Source organism: Danio rerio, chromosome 8 (genome assembly GCF_052040795.2).
Source record: "Danio rerio strain M-AB ecotype USA chromosome 8, GRCz13ab, whole genome shotgun sequence".
Taxonomy (NCBI): Eukaryota; Metazoa; Chordata; class Actinopteri; order Cypriniformes; family Danionidae; genus Danio; species Danio rerio.
The window spans coordinates 25,510,124-25,530,233 of NC_141028.1; the positions used below are offsets into that span (position 1 = coordinate 25,510,124).

Genomic DNA, 20,110 nt, shown 5'->3' on the forward strand with positions numbered 1-20,110 from the left:
GGAATATGACTAGTCATAATATATTTGCAGATATCTCCAATCTGATTTCGTACTTGCACAATTGTAATTGCAGATATCTCTAATTGTTATTCTGACTAGTCGAATTATAATTATGACTAGTCAAAATATAATTAAGCAGAGGATGCTGTACCAGCTGCAACCCAGTACTAGGAAACATCCATACACTCATTCACACAATTTAGCCTACCTAATTCACCTATAGCACATGGCTAGGGAAAACTGGAGCACCCGGAGGAAACCCACATGAACCCACACCTTACCCAGTGAAAGCGTTACCCACTGTGCCACCTTTAATATTAATACAAATAACATTGATCATTTATATTAGAGTGATTTCTGAATGATCATGTGACTGAAGGCTGGTGTAATGAAGCTAAAAACTCATTGTTAAAATCACTGTAATAAATTATTAAATTAAATTATGAACTTCTTTTGATCAGTTATATTATAGTGCATTAACATTTCACAATTTCACAGTTTTTTAAAACTGACCCCAAACCTTTGACCGGTAGTTTATATTTTATGATTTTATGAAGTATGTAAAACCTTTATTATACTGTAATCCTGGAGTAATAATTTACATCAAAATATATTCTTAACAAAAAAAGCATACTTTAAGTTAATTTGATCAAGTATACTAATATGTACCATTATACTAGGAAACTTGTAAGTGTAAGTATAACATTTTAGGAATACTGGGAAGTAAATGGGCACACTTAGTTTTATAGCTTTTCTACTGCAAGTATACCTAACATCAAACGTTAAACAACTTATTTTAACTGCTGAACACCCCCTCCCCCTTAATATTCTTAATACTTATAATAGAATAAATGATATTGTTTTTAACAGAAACTGTACTTTATGGCTATCTACTGTATTTCTATCACTGACATGTACAACTAGTTAATCCTACTGAAATATGTCCCAAAACACACTAGAGAGCATTACAATGGAGTGGTTATAATGGTCAACCTAGTTTTCTAATGGCTGTACTGACATTTAAACCATTAGAATCTTTGTTTCAGTTGTTATTAGCATGAAAAACTAGCATACGTCATCCCATACGTTGACTTACATGTCTGCTCTTGTCTAGGTAATAGACCATCTTTTTGACCACTTAAAACTAAAAGCAGCAACCCAGCTTGCTCTAGGTCAACAAATAGGTTTATTTACAGCAGGGAAGGTAGACTTGGTAAATGATTATTGTATTTCTTCCATGGTGGATGTTGAAACATGACCCTCTTGACCCCTTTTCTCACTTGTTAGCCCCTGGGGCCTGTTTTCCGACTCAGTGGCAGCTCTATTGCTAAGCTAATGCGTCACGCTAATGAGTGCTAACACTGACAGCACAGCGCATTAGCTCCACCCTGACAGAGGTGACAGGGTTGACTGCTTCACCTTTTCTTCTCCACCTCAATGCTTTAATTGCCTGAGCTGAAGCTCTTGTTACTTTTCTCTCCTCCTTTTCCATCTTTCTGTTGTTTACTCAGATCTGCTCGCTGAAAAGTGGTCACAGAATCTTCAGAGGCCTCGAGGCGGTCTAGGGTTGGGGTGCAGAATATGTGTCTGCTTCTCACTTTTTTCACAGGGGAATGAAATGTAGCCTGAAGATTGGAAGGGGATTTTAGGGATTTGGTGTTTCTGGTTCAGCTTGTCATGTAGTCATATATCTTGGGTAGAGTGGTTTATCTGCATGTGTGTTTTACTTTAGATCTATTGTGCCGTGTTTGTTTTTAAGCCATTTTACATAAAAGAAAAAGGTAGTGTTAGTAATAAAAAAAATAGTAATAGTAGTATTATCTGGTTTCCTCCGGGTTCTCCAAAGGCATGCGTCATAGGTGAATTGGGTAAGCTAAATTGTCTGTAGTGTATGTGTGTGAATGAGAGTGTATGGGTGTTTCCCAGTTATAGGTTGCAGCTGGAAGGGCATATGCTGGACAAGTTGGCGGTTCATTTGTGGGACTAAGCCGAAAAGAAAATGAATGAATGAATACTGTAAATATTTTCTGTAGTAATATCTGTAAAATGTACCTACAAATTAGCTGCAGTTTCCAGCTGAATTCAACATTGTAGTAGCCATAAAATACCAAAATATATTCCTTATCTCACAAATTAGGATTGAAGGAGCAGATAAAAGCTTTTTTTTTTACATCTGTTATCGTGTTCACATGTTTTTGAGACAGAAATGCAACACCAGTTTTTCAGACATTTGTTAAAGTGACAGGTGTTACTTTTTACAATGTAAAAAATGTAATAACAGGTGTTCCTAAAAGTCAATTTATCACTTCTTGTCTGTAAAGTTTGTGCGTCATCATGTTTTCTTCACTCTTACAGCTCTAGGCTGCATGTTTCTTGTTCAGTCAATTGACAGTGCAGCCTTACAGGTCTCTATAATGAAAGAGAATTATGTAAATTATGACTAGGGCCAGGGTTGGGCAAAAATAAATTTAAATGTCTTTTAAAATAAAATACCTTAGTTTTACATGTATCAAAAAAAAAAAACTACAAAATAAAGCAGCCACAAATGTAAATATAAGTTGCAAAATGCAAAATGCAAAATAAGTTGTATTGTGGATTTTGAAAATACTTCAAAATGCTGTTACAAAGCAACATGGCATTTCTTTGCAAATCTTCCATCAATCAGACCTATTCAATCCCTTCCCCATTAAACTGACTCAGTGAAGTAAACAATATTTGATTGCAAATGTGGCCAGTAAAATTGCTCTCATCTCCGTACAATTATTATTCAACCTCTTAATATTTTTAAAGGGTGTTTAATAGATAGTTCATGTAAATGTTTTGTTTACATATATTTTCAAAAATCTAGCTTTTTGACATTGAACTCTTCAATACTAAATGTAATAACTGTAAAAGGAGTTATTCAATTATTAATTATTAAATATTTCTGTTTTCATATGTTGTGACATCTTAAGCCTAATGACATACTGATCAGCTACTGGCATTTGAAACCGCCAATGAAGTATTGTGGGAATCACCACTGAAGGGTTTTTATGTTGTTTGTTTTACCTACAAACATTTGGCATCAGCAGTCCATCCAAACCTACTATTATTTGTACAGTATACTCTTTCTCCTAAGATTTTTTTCCATTCTTCTTAAAATGAAAAAGTCGATAGCATGCAAAGCACCAATCACAGGGTGCATTTATGTCTTGATGTAGATTTCTTACCTAGTATTTTACAGTATTTTAAAAATACAAGACACTATAGTATTTTGATACAAAATAATAAGCCATTTTCCCTATCAAATCCAAATTACTAAGTACTATTTTGGTGTTATGTATCATAAATACTGCCCATCCCTCTCACTCACTACGGCCATCTGCTGACATTTTTTTATTTCTGTGGGTAATTTTGAAAACAAGTTTGTGGATTTATGATTTTATAGTATCATAACTTAAAACTTAATATATGAAATATAAAATAATATCTTTGTAACTTTTATTTAACGTTTACAATGCAAATCCAGTTAAATCCACTTTTTTGGTAAACAAAGCAAGACTCTCATATAATGTATTTACTAAAAGACAGAAAATATTACTTTTAAAACTGTGTTAAATAAACCTTATGAACATTTTCATCTTAGTCAATAATATTACTGAAATTAATTAAAAAACTTAATAAATTTAAATTTACACATTTACAGAAGTAAATAAATAGACTAAATGACGGGCTATAAATCTGTGAAAATCTGTGGATTCCATGTGGGCCTAATTATGACCTATAGTACAGTACAAAAGAGCCACCACCAGCCTCCAGTGGCATAAATATAGCCATCATGTCTTCCATCTTATCTAGCTTAGGAACTTGTTTGGCCAACTAGCAGTTTGCCAAGCGCTAATCAGTTTTGCTTTTTTGATTCAAATTAGAACAGTCAGCCATTTAGTAACTTTTGAAAACTTGTGTAAAGTCTTGAATGAAAAAATCTGTGGCTTAAATTTTTAAGACTTGTCTAAGCAGTTTATTCAGGCTGCAGCTCTAGTGTTTTAACAGTTTTAATGACTAATCATATTTATGTTTTGGTCTCTTTATTGAGATACAAATAGAAGTACAGGAATTATGTACACAAATTGTTAAACCTTTTACAAAAATACATAGAGAACCCATGTATGCATAAGTTAATATTTCAAGTGCAATCAAAGCTCGCTAATCATTCATTCAGAGAAATTGGCAGTTCAAAATGAAATATGTAGCAAATTATTAACAATGCAAATACCACATACCATGACAGCTTGCACTGCTTGACTTAAATTGTGAGAAAGGAGTGTCGTTCTGAACTCACTGTGACCTCTTCAAAAGCTGCATAAAGTGCGGATGTGAGCAAGAGCGTGAAACATGACTGATAGATTGTAATGAATATAGACCATCTTGTGTGTTTGAATGTTTAATTAAGATTTGTACATGCATTGTTCAATGTTTTGCCCTCCTATTGAAACATGTTTGCCAAATAATTTCTAAGGTTTTTAGAGGATATTTGCTATTTCATAAAACTATGAAAACCAACCAAGAAGAGTTCTGCTGAACTTTAATCTCTGCATCTGAAATTAAATCACTCCATGTCACTTGGAAACATTTTACATTTCTATTGTGCTTCATTCAGGTGAGTGGGCTTGAAAAACCACCTGTAGAATCACTCTTCTCTCTTATGCACCTGACACTTTATCTAAACTCCATCTTTCAAGAACTCAATAATGAAAACGATGTTTACTATAAATGTGCCACAATCGTGTTGCACTACTTGCTTCAACCTAAAATTATTTTGCACAATATTAAAATCTTAAATTCCTCTTTTGCACAATATCCTGCACAACATTGTTCAGTTTCATGTAAAATGACTTGTATAGCCTGTCTTATGTGGATAGTTAAGTGTCTTATAGTATATGTTAGTTATGGATAGGTTTTTCAAAATAGCTATGCCCCGTGTTGTGTTTGTGTTTATGATTAATTTATGTAGCTCTGTTGTCCTGCGAGACAACATTTTGTTTTCCTGTTCCACATGTAGCGGAATGACAATAAAGCTTGAATTGACTTGAAATTTTCATCTAAAATTAACATTTTTCCCTATGCTAATGTGTGTAATTTCAGTAATTTTACTTTTATGGCAAAGAATAGGTTATTTCACAGCCTTTAAAGACAAATACATAAACATAAACGTAAAATGCAAATTTTAGAGAGGAAATTTCAGACAGCATTTAGAGGTTTTGCATTAACTCTTCAATTAATGTTTTAAAACATTCCAGGTGTTTCTGAGAATCATGACAGATTGGATATTGAAAGCAGAAATTATGGAGGAGAAGTGAGAACAAAGAATTCAATGATGATCAAACGGGCTGATTTTTAATATTAAAAATAACTGCCAATGATTGAAATCACAAGAGATTCGTGTTCATGTGCTTCTGAGATAATGAATGCCACTAACTAGACATTTTTCTTTGACGGTGTCACAAAAACACACCATTGTGCAGAAATAAGAGACATTTATATCAGTATCATTGACTATGTTTACATGGACTTCAGTAATCAAGTTATTTGCCTTGATCTGAATAAGACAATAATATGGTTAAGGTGTTTGCATTAGTTGCTTTTTGAATGTTTCTTTCATGATCCTGTTTCACATGTTATAGCACATAGATCGATTAACGTCATTGCGTCACCGCTCTATCCACATTTCCTTCAGAGTTTCGTGTAACCTTTGTTTTTAATTTAACTTTAACCGCAGTTTGGCACTTTCACAAACTGAGGTATTGAATGCGAGTACGAATTATTGACTGGTTGAAGAGCACTGTCTTAGTGGAATTTGATACCATACGCCGAATGGGAGAAAAAAAACTCTGCAATTCTCAATTTGTGTGTCTGTAGTTCTTCACTGACTCGATAGGTGCAGAGAATAGTGTCAAACAGATGTGTGTGTATGAAATGTCCTGTCGCAAAACGCATCGAAAGGTCCCACATGATGGTAGATTAAGGTGTTTACATGTCTGTACTGCACTTCAATAATGAGACTAAAATCGGCATAATACACATGTCTTCCATTTCTGTTTAGTTCAATAATGACCTTAATCGGATTAAATAAATCAAAAATCGCTGTTTACATGGTAGACTCTTTATCAAAGTATTGACTTAATCTTATTTCACTTAAGCTTTCAGATTATTGGTGTCCATGTAAACATACTTATTGAGGATTTATATAGTTTTTCACTGATCATTTTATTTAATGACTAGACCAAATAAAATCTCAGGCTTTGTGTAGATGTGTGCAAGCCATTTTACAAGCCATTGTCAGACAGTAACAGCTCCAGGCTAAAATGTGGGACGTTGTCAACAAGTCTCTAGTCTCTGATCGTACCCCTCTGATTTCTCCCAGCGGTCCTTTCTCAATGTGCCTCTAGAGATCAGGTGGCCCAGATAAGCATATGCAATCTGTCACTGCCCACAACTAATACACCAAACAGCCACCTTCATGCAGCTTACCGCTCATCTCTTTGCATCATTTACCAGAAATAAAGCAAGCTGAAAACAACTTTTATGGATAGAAAAGAGTGACCAATGGAAAATTAACCACAGAAAGAGCAAATGGTGGGAAATCAAATGAAAGTGTACAGCAGCTTGGCTCGCGATTTTTCTAGGAGCTCATGTTTCTGTTTTTTTTTTTGGCCTGCAGCATTTACTCTGATCATCCATCTTTAGCGATGCTGTCATTGTGTTTTTGTGTGTCTTTGGTTAAAGGTTGTTGGCCGCGGTGGTTTAAAAGCACAGTGTGACGCTCACAGTTAATTGTGAGTGTTTTTGTAGTGAGTTAAAGGCTCTTAGGCCTCTTCATCTACCGTAATCCAACCCACAATCATCAATCTTGAGACTTCAGCATTAGATGAGTCAACTATTAGATACCCTTTGGGTATCAAACCAAATATAAACATGAGATTTCAGTGTAAAACTAATGACTATACTGTCTTAATTCTACCTTAATTCTGTATTTGAGCTGAATAAGATCCACTTTGGCCTTTAGAGAAGCAAAAACAAAATGCGATGAAGTAGATGAACTTAAAACCCCTGAACTTTTTTGGGGGTGTATACATAAGATTAGAAGCACTAAAAGGATTACCTCAAAGACAATGATGGCAAAGAGGAGTCTGGGCAGACATGTGAGGACGAGCCTTCTGTCATTGAGATATTGATGAGGACAAACAGGTCTCCGAGTTGAGAAATGACCTGTCTTTTGTGGTGGAATGTGTGGCACAGGGTTATCGGCTAGACGATCCCTCAGAGCTTAGAAATGGCCTTCAACTACACTTCTCAAAATGAGGACACCTTATTGGTATTAGGGGTGCAACAATTCACTCATGGCGCAATACAAATCACAGTACTGTACTCACAATTCAATCCTGTCATGATATTTGAAATTATAGATCGTTTCAGTGTGGTCACGTCATTGGCCCATAATGTCCTGCTTGTCATCAAATTATTTCATAACTGTAACGAGAGGCAATTTAATCATAACTTCATGTCAAAACTGGCTATCATAACATGATTTATCTATATGTGGCCCTTTTTGGATTCCCGGAAGCTATTGAAATAAAAAAATGTAAAACAGGAAATACGTTGGGACCATTGTTTTTGTTTACATCCATCAAAATAGTCTATAAGAGGGTTTTTAATTGAATAGCATGGAAGAATAACAAAATGTATCGGTGAAATTGAAAAATTTAGTATGTACTTTGGGGGGTGGACTTGAATACACAAAAGTTGGTCTTGTTCCAAGAGGGCAAAGGTGTACCAAATAATATTGAAGATGAATTATTAATTTTGTTTTTAGACCCTGGACCATACATTTGTTTCTTAAGTCTTAAGCTGCACGGGTATGTTTTTGGCAATAGCAATTTATCAATACAAATGCATTTGTATGAGATGAGGAAAAATTCTAATTTTTTCTTTAGTGCCAAAAGTAATTAGAGTGTAAAAAGATCATCTTCCAGTAAGATATTTTTTAGATTTCCCACTGTAAATATATCAAAACTTAGTTTATGTTGAGATAGATGCATTAAGAAGAACCTAATTTATACATCTTTAAAGGTGATTTTTTTTTATATTTAGATTTTTTTAAGCTTCGGATTCCATATTTTCAGATATTGAATTATTCAAGTAACATCATATCCCAACTAACAATGCTTTAATGGAAAGTATCTGTATAGACCCTTCTCACACTTTCAGGTTTCTTGGTAGCAGAAGGCGACATGGTTGGGTAAATTTAGAGTGCAGTGAATCGAAGAGTACAACAAATAATTTTATTTACAATCCTATTTGCTGAAATAATAACAGAAAAACTCCACGTTGGTGTTACTGTCAGCATCATAGACACTGCATTAGAAACAGCTCTCACAACTGTAATTCATTTTTTTCGTTTGACGCAAAGCTGATATAATACATTCATAAATGCATATACATGTTCATAAGTTTTTCATAAAATCACAATATTAACTTTCAAGGATGTAAAATTATGATGATCATTAAACACATCATAACAGTCTTGTGAAAAGGGTCTATACAGCTTTTAGAGGATTTTCAGGGTCACATGCATACATGCATATGCACTCTGTCACTAACTACATGTAAATACTGTAGGCAATTTTTTTGCTGGATATAACAGCAAGAAATGATTTCACTTGGATTATTAAACATTATATTCAGTGTTTCATATATATATTTACATTCTTTACATTTTCTTGGTGCTCGCCCCTGTTAATGTATAATAAGAAACCAAATAACCATTACTTGTAAAAACAATTCCATACAGACAGTAAATATGGGCTTAAACGCATATAGTTGAACTGATGCCAAGTGCTCATATTATTTAGAATGCATGCAAAATGGCTTTAGTTTTGCAGTGCAGAATACAGCATCCTCTGGACATACACAAACCAAACTCATCCAATCCTCATTTACAACTACAGCATTTAAGGGTCATAGAGACTTGCAGGTGCTCATTGAAGCCATCGGCTGGTGTTATGCAGATTTTTATACGCTGGAATTGGTTTGTGCTGGAAGTAAGACTGGAATGACTGCCAACTTCATTAAGTTAAGAATCAACTCTTTCTTTTGAAAGGCAATAACTTTATTGTGCCCTTTGATCTTTAAAACTTTACAAATCTTTTGAGGAAAGGAGAAAAAAACGTTCCTTTGAAAGATTCACTGAAAGGTCCTTTTTTGGAACATTGTGGCGAAACCCCTTTCTGGAACCTTTATTTTCAGGAATGTGAATTCAGATGTTTCTTAGATTCTTTTTTTACTGACTGTTGGAAATGCGCCCCTGAACTTTTTTTTGCTATATACTTTGAAAGTAAAAAAACAAGCAATTCACAGAGATTTTACATTCTTGATAATAATGGGGGACACGCAGGGTGTTGGTCATGTGATCAATCATGTCCTGCTTTATTCCTTGGGGCTCCCCTGCTAAAAGTCTTTCTTTGTTGAAAGCCCATTCAAGAGGCCTGGGTATTTTTTTCTTATTAATTTAATGACTCCCCTTCATCTTGAGTTTTACTTCCAGATTTAAAATGACCCCCAGATATCGTCATCGCTTCCAAAAGCTTGATTTTCTGTAAATTGGGCATTCTTATTTGTCAATTAGAGCTGCTCGAAAGGGTCGTGTGAGTGAAAATGCAGACATGAGTTCAGCAGGAGGGAGCCACTGCAGTTGAATCGCTGAGGGAAAGTCTCCCAGAATCCTTTGTGTCAGGTCGCCCCATGACCTACTGTTTCCACATAGCCGGGCTCCTTAATGGTAAATGCGCTGTGCTATTGGTTTTCTGTATTCATGCCTTCTGCATGGAAACTAATTTCCACTTGAAGAGGAGCTCAGCTGGAGAGAGAAAAATAGTGTTAGAGACCAGGACAGAAACCAGTGCATAGCAAATAGTTTTATCCTTATTATTTTCTGTTCTGCAATTCTCATTTAAGGAATAGTCTTAAATTACATTTTACCTCAGAAAAAAAATATTTAAGTTCAAATTTAGGATTTTTTTGTTTTATTTTAAGTGCTTACTGTATGAAACTTTGTTAAATAATCCTTTAGATTTTACATTTGAACATTTTACTACCTGAAATATTGACCTTATTCTAAAATGTGGAAGTGCGCCTGTTTTCGCGATTGTCTTAGAACTTCCGATTCAGTCGCCTATGGGAGAAATGACTAGGAATAATAAACGACAGAAAACGGTCAAACTACTTGCTCTACAAACAAATGTTTGCATGACTATACAGACCAAGTAGAATATTATAATAAGAAAATATCAAATTGCAACATCAAGCAGCGTAATGAGCAGTTTTTAACGTCAAAAAATGAATGGAAGTGAATGAGACCGGAAGTCTCAAGCCAAAAAGATGCAAATGGCAGCGCCCGCTCGTCGACGGAGAATAAGGTGAATACAGAGTGTACAGAGTATTTTGCTTAAATAAGTACACCCCCTTTTGAAAATGAATATTTTATCCATTTCTCAGTGATTATAGATAATATATTTAGTGCATTTAAATAAAACAGTCTTATTAAATCATTATTTCCATTAAGTGAAGAATTTGGTTGCCGAGCATGTATAGAAATAGAAAGAGAATACATTAAAATTAAAACCAGTGATTGACAGTTTTTATATTTCTCTTAATTTATACTGTTTATTAAGACAAAATGTTTGTACTGTTTACTAGATTTCTGGACTGTGTTTAAATTACATTGCATCTACATGCCAACTAATTCTCATTAGATCATACTGTAAGTAGACTGTTAGATTGGGTTGGGGTTAGTGTTAGTTGACATGTACTAGCAAAGTTTCTTATAGTCAGTTAAATGTCTGGTTGAAGGAGGAGTATCAACAGATATTAAGCAGACCGTCTACTAATACTCAAATTGACCCCCAAAATAGTGTTACCATCTCAGAAATTAAACTTTTTAAAATTATAGAGATGGCAGAGATGCCCAAACTAGGGCCAAAGTTTGCCCATAACCTTTGATTTGGCCCGCCATCCCACTTTAGAAAAGGTTTAGAATGATGGGAAGGTTGGGGAGAAATGCCTTTAATAGAGATCATCTTTTCTATTTTAATGTAACCTTTTGTTTGTTTGTTATGTGTGTTGAGCTACAAAAAAGCCAAGTGAAATGTTTCAGTTAAATGTTGTGCATGATTTAGATTTTAGATTTTAAATACTCTCACTCGAGGATTGAGGACAAAGCACAAGTATAATTATTAATACAATATTAATACAATATTAATACAATACAAGTATTTTTTCCATTTATTTTTAAATATTAATAAATTAGAATTGGCAGTTTATTCTGCTGTGGCGACCCCAGATTAATAAAGGGACTAAACCGTACAGAAAATGGATGAATGAATGAAATTAGGATTTTTACCATGGCAGCTTTAATGTAATAGTTGGGTATATTTACCCTTGGACCACCACCCTCAATCACAATTGGTTTTTGGCCCTTCATAAGAAAAAGTTTGTGGCCCCCTGGTCTAGATAATGATTACATTTTTCTTTCTCCGTCTTTTTTTATTATCTTCTTTTTTTTTTATCTGTAGCTCATCCCTGTGCCGTCTGCTCATCCTTGACTGCTCGTTTTATGGCCTCACCCCTGTCCTTGACCTCTGCTTATTGTCAGATTCCCTCCGCTTCCTGTCCGTTTTATAAGAACCTCATCTTTCTGTCGCTGTGTGTGCAGGTGTGGCTCACAAACACACACACATACACACGCACACACACAGCGATAATGACAGCCCCGTAGCCACTTGAGGCATATAATTAGAGACAGACATGTGCTGACTCTTAAAGATAGGTATTCTCCAGGCTACAGGACTCACCCATGACTGCACCCTCCAAATAAAAGATGCTCTCCCTCAGGTTCAGAAATAAAAGCATGATGCAGATTGTTTGGAATTGCACTGCCATATCTACCGTTAACAAACGGTGACAGCAGAGTAGTGTAACATTACACATAATCAGTGCTGGCTTACTAAAAGCAGTGATGCTACTAATTTAATTGTGATTTTCAGGAGTGAGACCATGGCTGTTTACAAAATAGTGTAACTAGATATATTACATTATTACTGATATAAGATGGTAGGTTTTTTGTTTTCATTTCAGTTAACAGAAAAGATCTGGACATCTAGCTAAAAAGAAAAGATAATAAAACAGATCATTTATTCATTTTTTTTCGGCTTAGTCCCTTATTTTTCAAGGGTCATCACAGTGGAGTGAACTACCATCTATTCCAGCATATGTTTTACGCAGCTGATGGCCTTCTAGCTGCAACCCAGTACTGGGAAACACCCATACAATCACTCATTCACACACTCATACGCTACGGCCAATGTTGTTTACCCAATTCACCTATAGCGCATATCTTTGGACTGTGGGGGAAACTGTAACACCCGGAGAAAACCCACACAAACACAGGGAGAATATGCAAACTCCACACAGAAATGCAAACTGGTCCAGCCAAGACTCAAACCAGCAACCTTTTTGCTGTGAGACGACGTCTAACCACTGAGCCGCCAAACACCCAAAAAAAGGAGATCAAATTTGCAATAAATACTCAACAAATAAAACAAGGGAATTGCGAAACAACAAAGTTACAATGCACAGCAAAATTGCAGAACACAAATAGAAAAACGAAATAAAAAAGATTTTAAAAAAGCAAAAACATGCAACCAAAATCAGAAAATCGTAACAAAATTGAAAACTACACAAAAAATTGTAAAATTATAATCCCACACAAAAAATTGCAAACAAATTGTAAACATAAATTTAGTGTTTTTTTTTTTTGTTTTTATTTATTTTTTTATTTGAATATAAACGTCATAAAGACGTTGAAAATAAAAGGAAAGGAAGTCGAATAAATGGAAGTGGGTCAGACACACAATTTTTTGACCACTTCATATATTTTTTGTTGATAGATTATTGTTTTATTGCTTAAACATCCATAAATGAGACATAGAGAAAACATTTCAGATACTATATTTTTTTCAAATTGTTCTGAACTGTATGTCTTCCCAATGCTATCATTGCAATTCGTAACTTTTTGACTTTAAGGTGCAGTATGTAAGTTTGACACCTCGTGGTTGAACTAGGTATTGCATTCCTTGATCAAAACAAATGCAAGCACAGGTTGCCAGATTGAGGACCAACAAGAGCAAGTGACTATCAAGCCAAAAGGCTGATTGTGTTCTATATAAAAGCAACGTCATGATTTTCTCCATATTTAAAGGAGTTTTTGTTCTAACCAACTTCTTGAATTGATATATTAGAAACAGCTTCTATTTCTTGCAGCTGAACATAAGAATGAACTGTCAATTATCACCTTAGGTACACCTCATGTGCTTTATTTAGTGTTAAATGCTAACAATGTTTCAACATTTTACATGACATTTATTGCCATACCTCTGAAAGCAGCAACAGATAGTTCACCTTAGATCTTAAAAATAAAATAAACCGTCTGAAGTTCAACTTTAGAACTGCAAAATAATGGAAACCAAACACACATCAGTGATTCAGCATCTACATTTAATAATGTTAAAGAGGTTTAATATGTATTAATTAGATTATAAATCTTACCATTTCGTGAGTGAGTGCATATTTTGTGTTTCTGAGTGGCTGTATTTATATTTATATTTTGTTTAGTTCGGTACAAACAGCCAAATTAATTGTCAATGCAAATCTTGCCACAAATCGTGTTGGCACAGATTATGTTATTTGCTAATTAATAACCTCATGTGGAACTCTAAATCTGCATCTTATTTCGAAGTCTGCTACTGTCCACCGGAGGTCGCATTTCGGTCTCGGAAGTATGCTTTAAGAGCCTTTCTGAATGAATGAATGAAATATTCAGTTTTCCACTAAGGCAACCTGGGTTGCTGACATATAATTGACTAAAGTGGCACTGGGTGGGTAAAATGACCAAAACAAAGACAGACATTCTGGCACGTCACACACATTTTTAAAGCAGAATAAGTGACTTTAGCATTGTTTTTCAGTATGTTTACTTAGCTTGTTTTTAAAATACCTGCAAATATATTATGGTATTTTTATGCTTTGGAAGAGTCAAAAACTTACATGCAGTACCTTTAATGGCTAATTTGTATGAAATCGTACAATTTAGTAAGATTTTCTTATCCCCCTATGATGGTTGGATTTAGGCGCAGAGTTGGGATGGTTGCAACACATTCTTTTAAAATTTGTACATTTTCGTATGACTGAACTCGTACGAATTAGCCACTAAACTGACAAAACGTGAAAGATTTACGTTTCCTCATTAGATCAGGTTGGTCTTCCTCTGGCTTTTTCCCCTTTTTACTGCTGGTGTGTTTTCCCTGTCAACAGATAACTGGAGCAATTAAAGAGAGTTTTTCTACTTCCAATTACACTTCGTGAGTTACCTGCCATTCCTTTATAGTTGTTTACAAAACGCACCAACAATTTCTAAGGTGAAATTGTTGACGAAGCAGCTTCTTCAACACAGCAGCTAATGATGTTGTCATATTTCATTATTCATTAAGGCTCTTCTTCTTCTTTTGCGTTTTGAGTCTATTTACATGTACACAAAATAAGTGAGCCAAAAGGAAGCAGATCAGACATGGTGTGGCAGCGCTCGGCCTCTCCTGTCTGTCTGGATTGGTGAGATAATTTTGACACGATGACAATAATGTGTCTGTGCCAGGTTTTAATCTTCTAAAATCTTCACAGATTGGTCATTCCCTCTTGTGCCTTTGAAGGCTAGCAGACAGTGGAGAATTCAACGGCGCTTTTGTGCTCAACGCTTACTGTCATATCTTTAAAACAACAACAGCAACAAAAAAAAGTGTGCCAACTGGTCTGCTTAAGATTCTGAAATGTGTTTCTCTACTGCATTCCAGATCAAATTGAATGTGACTTCAGCAGATTTATCTGGGATGAAGATAATTGTCTTTTTGGCTGTTGTTTTTCTGTCATTTTTCATCGCTGGAAGTGTCATTTACGCTGGAAAAGGGCCAGTGTGCAGCACTTCCTCGCGTGTTACAAAACTACCTCAGTGAAGAGACCGTTAGTGGAAGAACCACAACAAACCTGTTAAATAACACCATAGTATACATACTGTGCTTCTGTGGTGACACTAATTATTTTCAGGGATTGTTTTGGGTTGAGTTCAAGTCAAGCTCAGTTGAAAGCACTGGTGATATAATGATAATTATTTAAACACATACTATGAAAAAATAAATAATAATATGAAATTTTGGCTTACAGTAGAATGTAACTGAGCCAATCTGTACGTGTTTTCAACATACAACCATAACATGTGTAACAACATGGGATAAAGGGACAGCTAAATGCTCTCAAAAATAAATGCTAGCCGTAAATAAGATGCCTTTTTCTTTTTTTATCAACAGTACATTGAAGAATGTTGCTGGCACTTTTTTGAGAGTGAAAGAAACACAAAATCATATTAAAAACCTGTGATACCTAATGGTACATTTGAAGTGAATTTATTGGTGTGTGTGCAAGTACAGTATGTGCATTTGCTTGTATTTGCCTATTTGTTTTTACTATTTTGACATGTTTTGCATTCCATTTGTTATGGTGTGCTAAAAGAACGAACACTAAATGCTGTACAAATGTATAAACAACTGTGCAATATTGGAAAACACTGACATTGTAATATTTATTTTTTGTGCGATACATTGCGATATTGAGGATAGTTTCACCAGATGAAAACAATGGCTCCATATGGAAAGAATCAGCCTGATGGCACAAGGAAATGGACTGTCACTATTTTACATTTTTCCTGTTTAGTGGCTAATTTGTATAAATTCAGTCATAGAAAATATGCGATTTTTAAAAAGAAGGTGTGGCACCCCACCCCACCACCAGGGATGGGCAGTATTTTTGATGCATGTATTTCAAATACGTATTTTAAATACAAAATATTATTTTGTAATTCATATTTGGTAAGGTTTATGAAAATGTCTTGTATTTTTAAAATACTGTAAAACTGTACTTTGTAAGATGTCTACATGATGACATCATAAAATTATAGCCTTTGATTGGTTATTTGCCTAGGCTTGAGATCAGACTAGAAAATGTATTAATATTGAAGAAGTTGATCAATGCTAGGAGTATGGATGAAAATTATACATCACATATAAAGAAAGTAACAGACAAATAGCAGGGGTAAATTCGGGAGCAGGTCAAAATCAGACAGGAAAATAAGACAAATATAATATAAATAAAAAAGTCCTACTGTGGCGACACCTACAAAAAATAAATTGGCTGTTTCCAATGGCAGTAGCTGATCTGCAGGTTCTTTTATAGTTAATCTGTTGTTGATCATTGTTTACTTCCCCTAAATTAGTTTAATAGTGAGAGGATTGATCGAATAAGCTTATTGATTGAAGGATTGCGAAGAAATATCATGCTCCCGTGTAAAAGTATTTTCAAAATTTTTTATTTTGATACTTGTTATGGTTGCTGTATTTTCTTTTTAATAAACCTAAAATTTATGTAATTGGTATTTTATTTTAAAGTACATTTCAATGTATTTTTGTTCATCCCTGTCCACTGCTAAACCCAACCGTCAATGGGGGAATAAGCAAATTGTACTAAATTATACGAATGAGATCGTACAAATTTATACGAATTAGCCACTAAATCAAAAAGTTACAAATTGCCAAGAGATTGCGTTGGAAAGAATTTCTACTTTATGACTGATTAGAATGTTTCTTAAAAACATGTATAGATGAAAAAGTCTTTGGTAACTTTAAAGTCCCCATGAACTGGAAGCTGCGACAGTTTTTTTTTTTTTAATTTAATAAAATTTTTTTATTGTATTGTAATGCAGATACTTGAGCAATTGAATATTAAATAACAAAACAGTAAGCGTGGCTTGTTTTTTCCACTGCGAGCTGAATGAATGTAGTAAAGCAGACATTTCTTGCAGAAAAAATGGAGAAAAGGGTTTGTAGAGAGTTAAAGCAGACTCTTCCTCCTCACCATTTTTGTTTTTTGTCGAAACTGACAGTTGGAGCAGTGTGGTTAAGTGTGTTAGCCATGCTCAATTCCTAAGATATTCATAATCTGACAATTTATTTAAAAAAAAAAAAAAAAAGTAAATTTTCCGATTTAAGTTAAATATTAGAAGAGCAAAAAAAATTTTCTTACAATTTTTTTCTTAATGACATGCACAGATGAATTGTTCACCACAAAACTGACAATGTGAGCTAACAAAATCAATTGGTTAAGGATGATTTCTTGGAGACTTTAAGGTTAAAGTTTGTAATAACAAATTATGGTCAGTTGTGGCTTATGGTCAACTATAATCCTGATTTGACAGCAGATTCTGTAATGTGACTATTGCAAATGCGTCCATTGGGATGCCAATGCTGAAATGATATATGGTGAAGCCCTATTAAAAAGGCAAAGAAAAAATGCAATTAACCATAAAAAAAAAATACACAACCTAAATTTTTAAAAGAACATTAAATTGCATAGACACCACAATTACACACACATAGACATGGCAAAAACGTAAAAAAAAAAAAAATTGTAATAATAATTAATATTTTAGTTTTGTGTCACTGTTATGAGATTTTTCTACAAGGACCACAGTGTTAGTATCATTTTGCATTAGCTAAATCTAGCTGTGAGGTAGCTGTGATCTGTTTCAATGTTTTGAAAACAAAACTCTTATCCTCATCAGAGTTGCATTCATTTGATCAAAAATACCATGAAGCCATTGACATATTGTGAATCTACAGATTGACAATCGTTCTGAGCCCCGAGTCTTTGAGCTTTTCCATTTTAAAACATGCTCGCAAGTGTTTGTGTTCCTGTTCCGGTTATCCCTCATTAAGCATGTAAATCTGTGTGCACAGCTTGCGTAGTTACGTGCTCCCCATGTTTAGCACCTCAGATCAGGCTGATTTTCTGCAGATATACGGAGACTCGCAGTTGGGTTTTGCCGGGACTAAGAGTTTAAGATTTAAAGCAAGACAGTGTGACATGGATTTGCCGTAGCTGGAAGGATTTGGCAGACATACTTAAGCAAGCATTGCTCACAAACCGCATAGTTTTCTAATCTCTTTTGGGCGCTTGTCCCCACTGCAGAAAGACCTGCTGCCCTCTCCCACACAATCTAACCCTATTTTCATAGAAAAGTCCAGCTGGGTTCAGAAATTGCTCTCTTTTTTCTTCCTTCTAGATATAAAGCCAAAAGAAAACTAGTCTGTGTACCTATGGATAATTTGAGCTGCTGTGTTTAAATACCGCATTGTTGTGATTTAACTGGCCTGCCCTTGGGAAGGTGTTTATGATCCTCACGGCGAATGGTAGTAAATACTATTGGAAAAGAGAGAAAGTTGCAACCCGGTGCAAACATTTCACTAGTCACATATTAAAAAGCCAACCAGACACATTAAAGGCTTTGTTTTCGTTTGTCTGTGGAGAATAAGATATGAGGATATAGCAATAATTTTGACTTCAACTGTATATTCTGTTATAAGTTGTTAATACTTCCACTTTTAAAAGAGTATCCCAACAAATCCACAAAAATTAGAGGGTTCATTATTGAACATTTTAATCGTACTGAGCTATTGTGAAATTTTACCATCACACACACTCTGTTTTCAGACATAGTGGGCAAAATCTTTTTCAGCCGATAATTTTGGGCCTCTAATATCAACACAATTAAAGATTCCTGTTGTTGCATATTTCTGCTGTGTGATTGTCACTTAGGATCAATATTGAGTAAATATATCAAGAGTTTATCATCTTTATCAACATACATTTTATCGCAATTGGATATGATATCGTTTATCGGCCCAGCCCTACTCTGGCAACATATTTCTTGAAGGGGGTGTTCATTAGATTGTACTGAAACATTTATAATCCTGACATAAAACATCATGAATTTGAATGAGATTGCGTGAATACTTAAAACAATTGTCATTAAGTGTCATTGGCTTAGTCATTTTAATTGCAAAGGTGACATTGTTTTGGATATCTTTATAAAAGCTTGACATAAGCAGATACATCATAACCTGTCGGTGTCTGTTGTGACAAATAATATATTGAACAAAAATACAATTTTTAATATCATAAAATTACTGCGAAAAGCCTGTTGAAGAAAAAGGAAATCAAAGAAATAAAGTGAATCAATGCAAATCACTTAAAAATAGAATTGCGAAACACATTTTTACACCACCCCTAATAACATCTGATGTTTGTATTCCTGTACTATGATGCACCTTCGAGTCATATGCAAAATGTGCAAAAATATGGCTTTTTTGTTAACTTGCATGCTGTAAAACTGCGTTTTGACTGTGTTGAACACTTTTCCTGCTTTTTTTGTGTTACAAGTACCTTCTATAATATTGATTATGGAATTTGCACAATCCGCACTGTATTTATGTTTTAGCAAACAGTTGGTAACACTTTATAATAACTACACACTAATTTATTAAGCATTAGCAAATAGTTATTTTGTTATTTGTTAAGCAATAACTCTACGTTAAAAGATGTTAGTAGTAGGTTGATATATAGCTACAAGTGCTGCATTCTAAACTTAGAAGTACATGTGTATAATGTGCTAATAATTGTGTTTTCATACTTTAATGATTAATTTTTTACTACTTAATGAAGTATTGCATCATTTACAAATTAGTTATTTAAGAATAGTTGGTGGCTTTTTAAGATCATTCAGAATGTGCAAGTAAATGATTCATAAACTATTCAAATACTATTTACTGTATGTCTGCTTATTTAGGCATATATTAATAGATACTTTGAATGTTAATAAATGCTTTATTAACACAACTTTATCCAGTTTTGTGACTTAATCTAGTGAGAACTATTTATGCTTTGTAAATCCATTGTGAATGACAATTTTCAGTATCAAATGAACAATAAATGTTTGCAATTTTATCTAAAAAAATAAAATTTAAATAAAACATTAAAATAACTTAATAATAATCATTTATAATTGTGTTAATAAATTAATACAATAATCATTTAAGTTGTGTTAATAAAACATTTATTAACATACAAAGTAACTAAT

At 34.1% G+C, this 20,110-nt stretch overlaps 1 protein-coding gene across 2 annotated transcripts in view; it reads left to right on the forward strand.

The window, feature by feature from the left end:
- Nucleotides 1-20,110, forward strand: part of sema3gb (sema domain, immunoglobulin domain (Ig), short basic domain, secreted, (semaphorin) 3Gb) — a 72,517-nt gene that overhangs the window by 15,570 nt on the left and 36,837 nt on the right. The window lies entirely within an intron of this gene.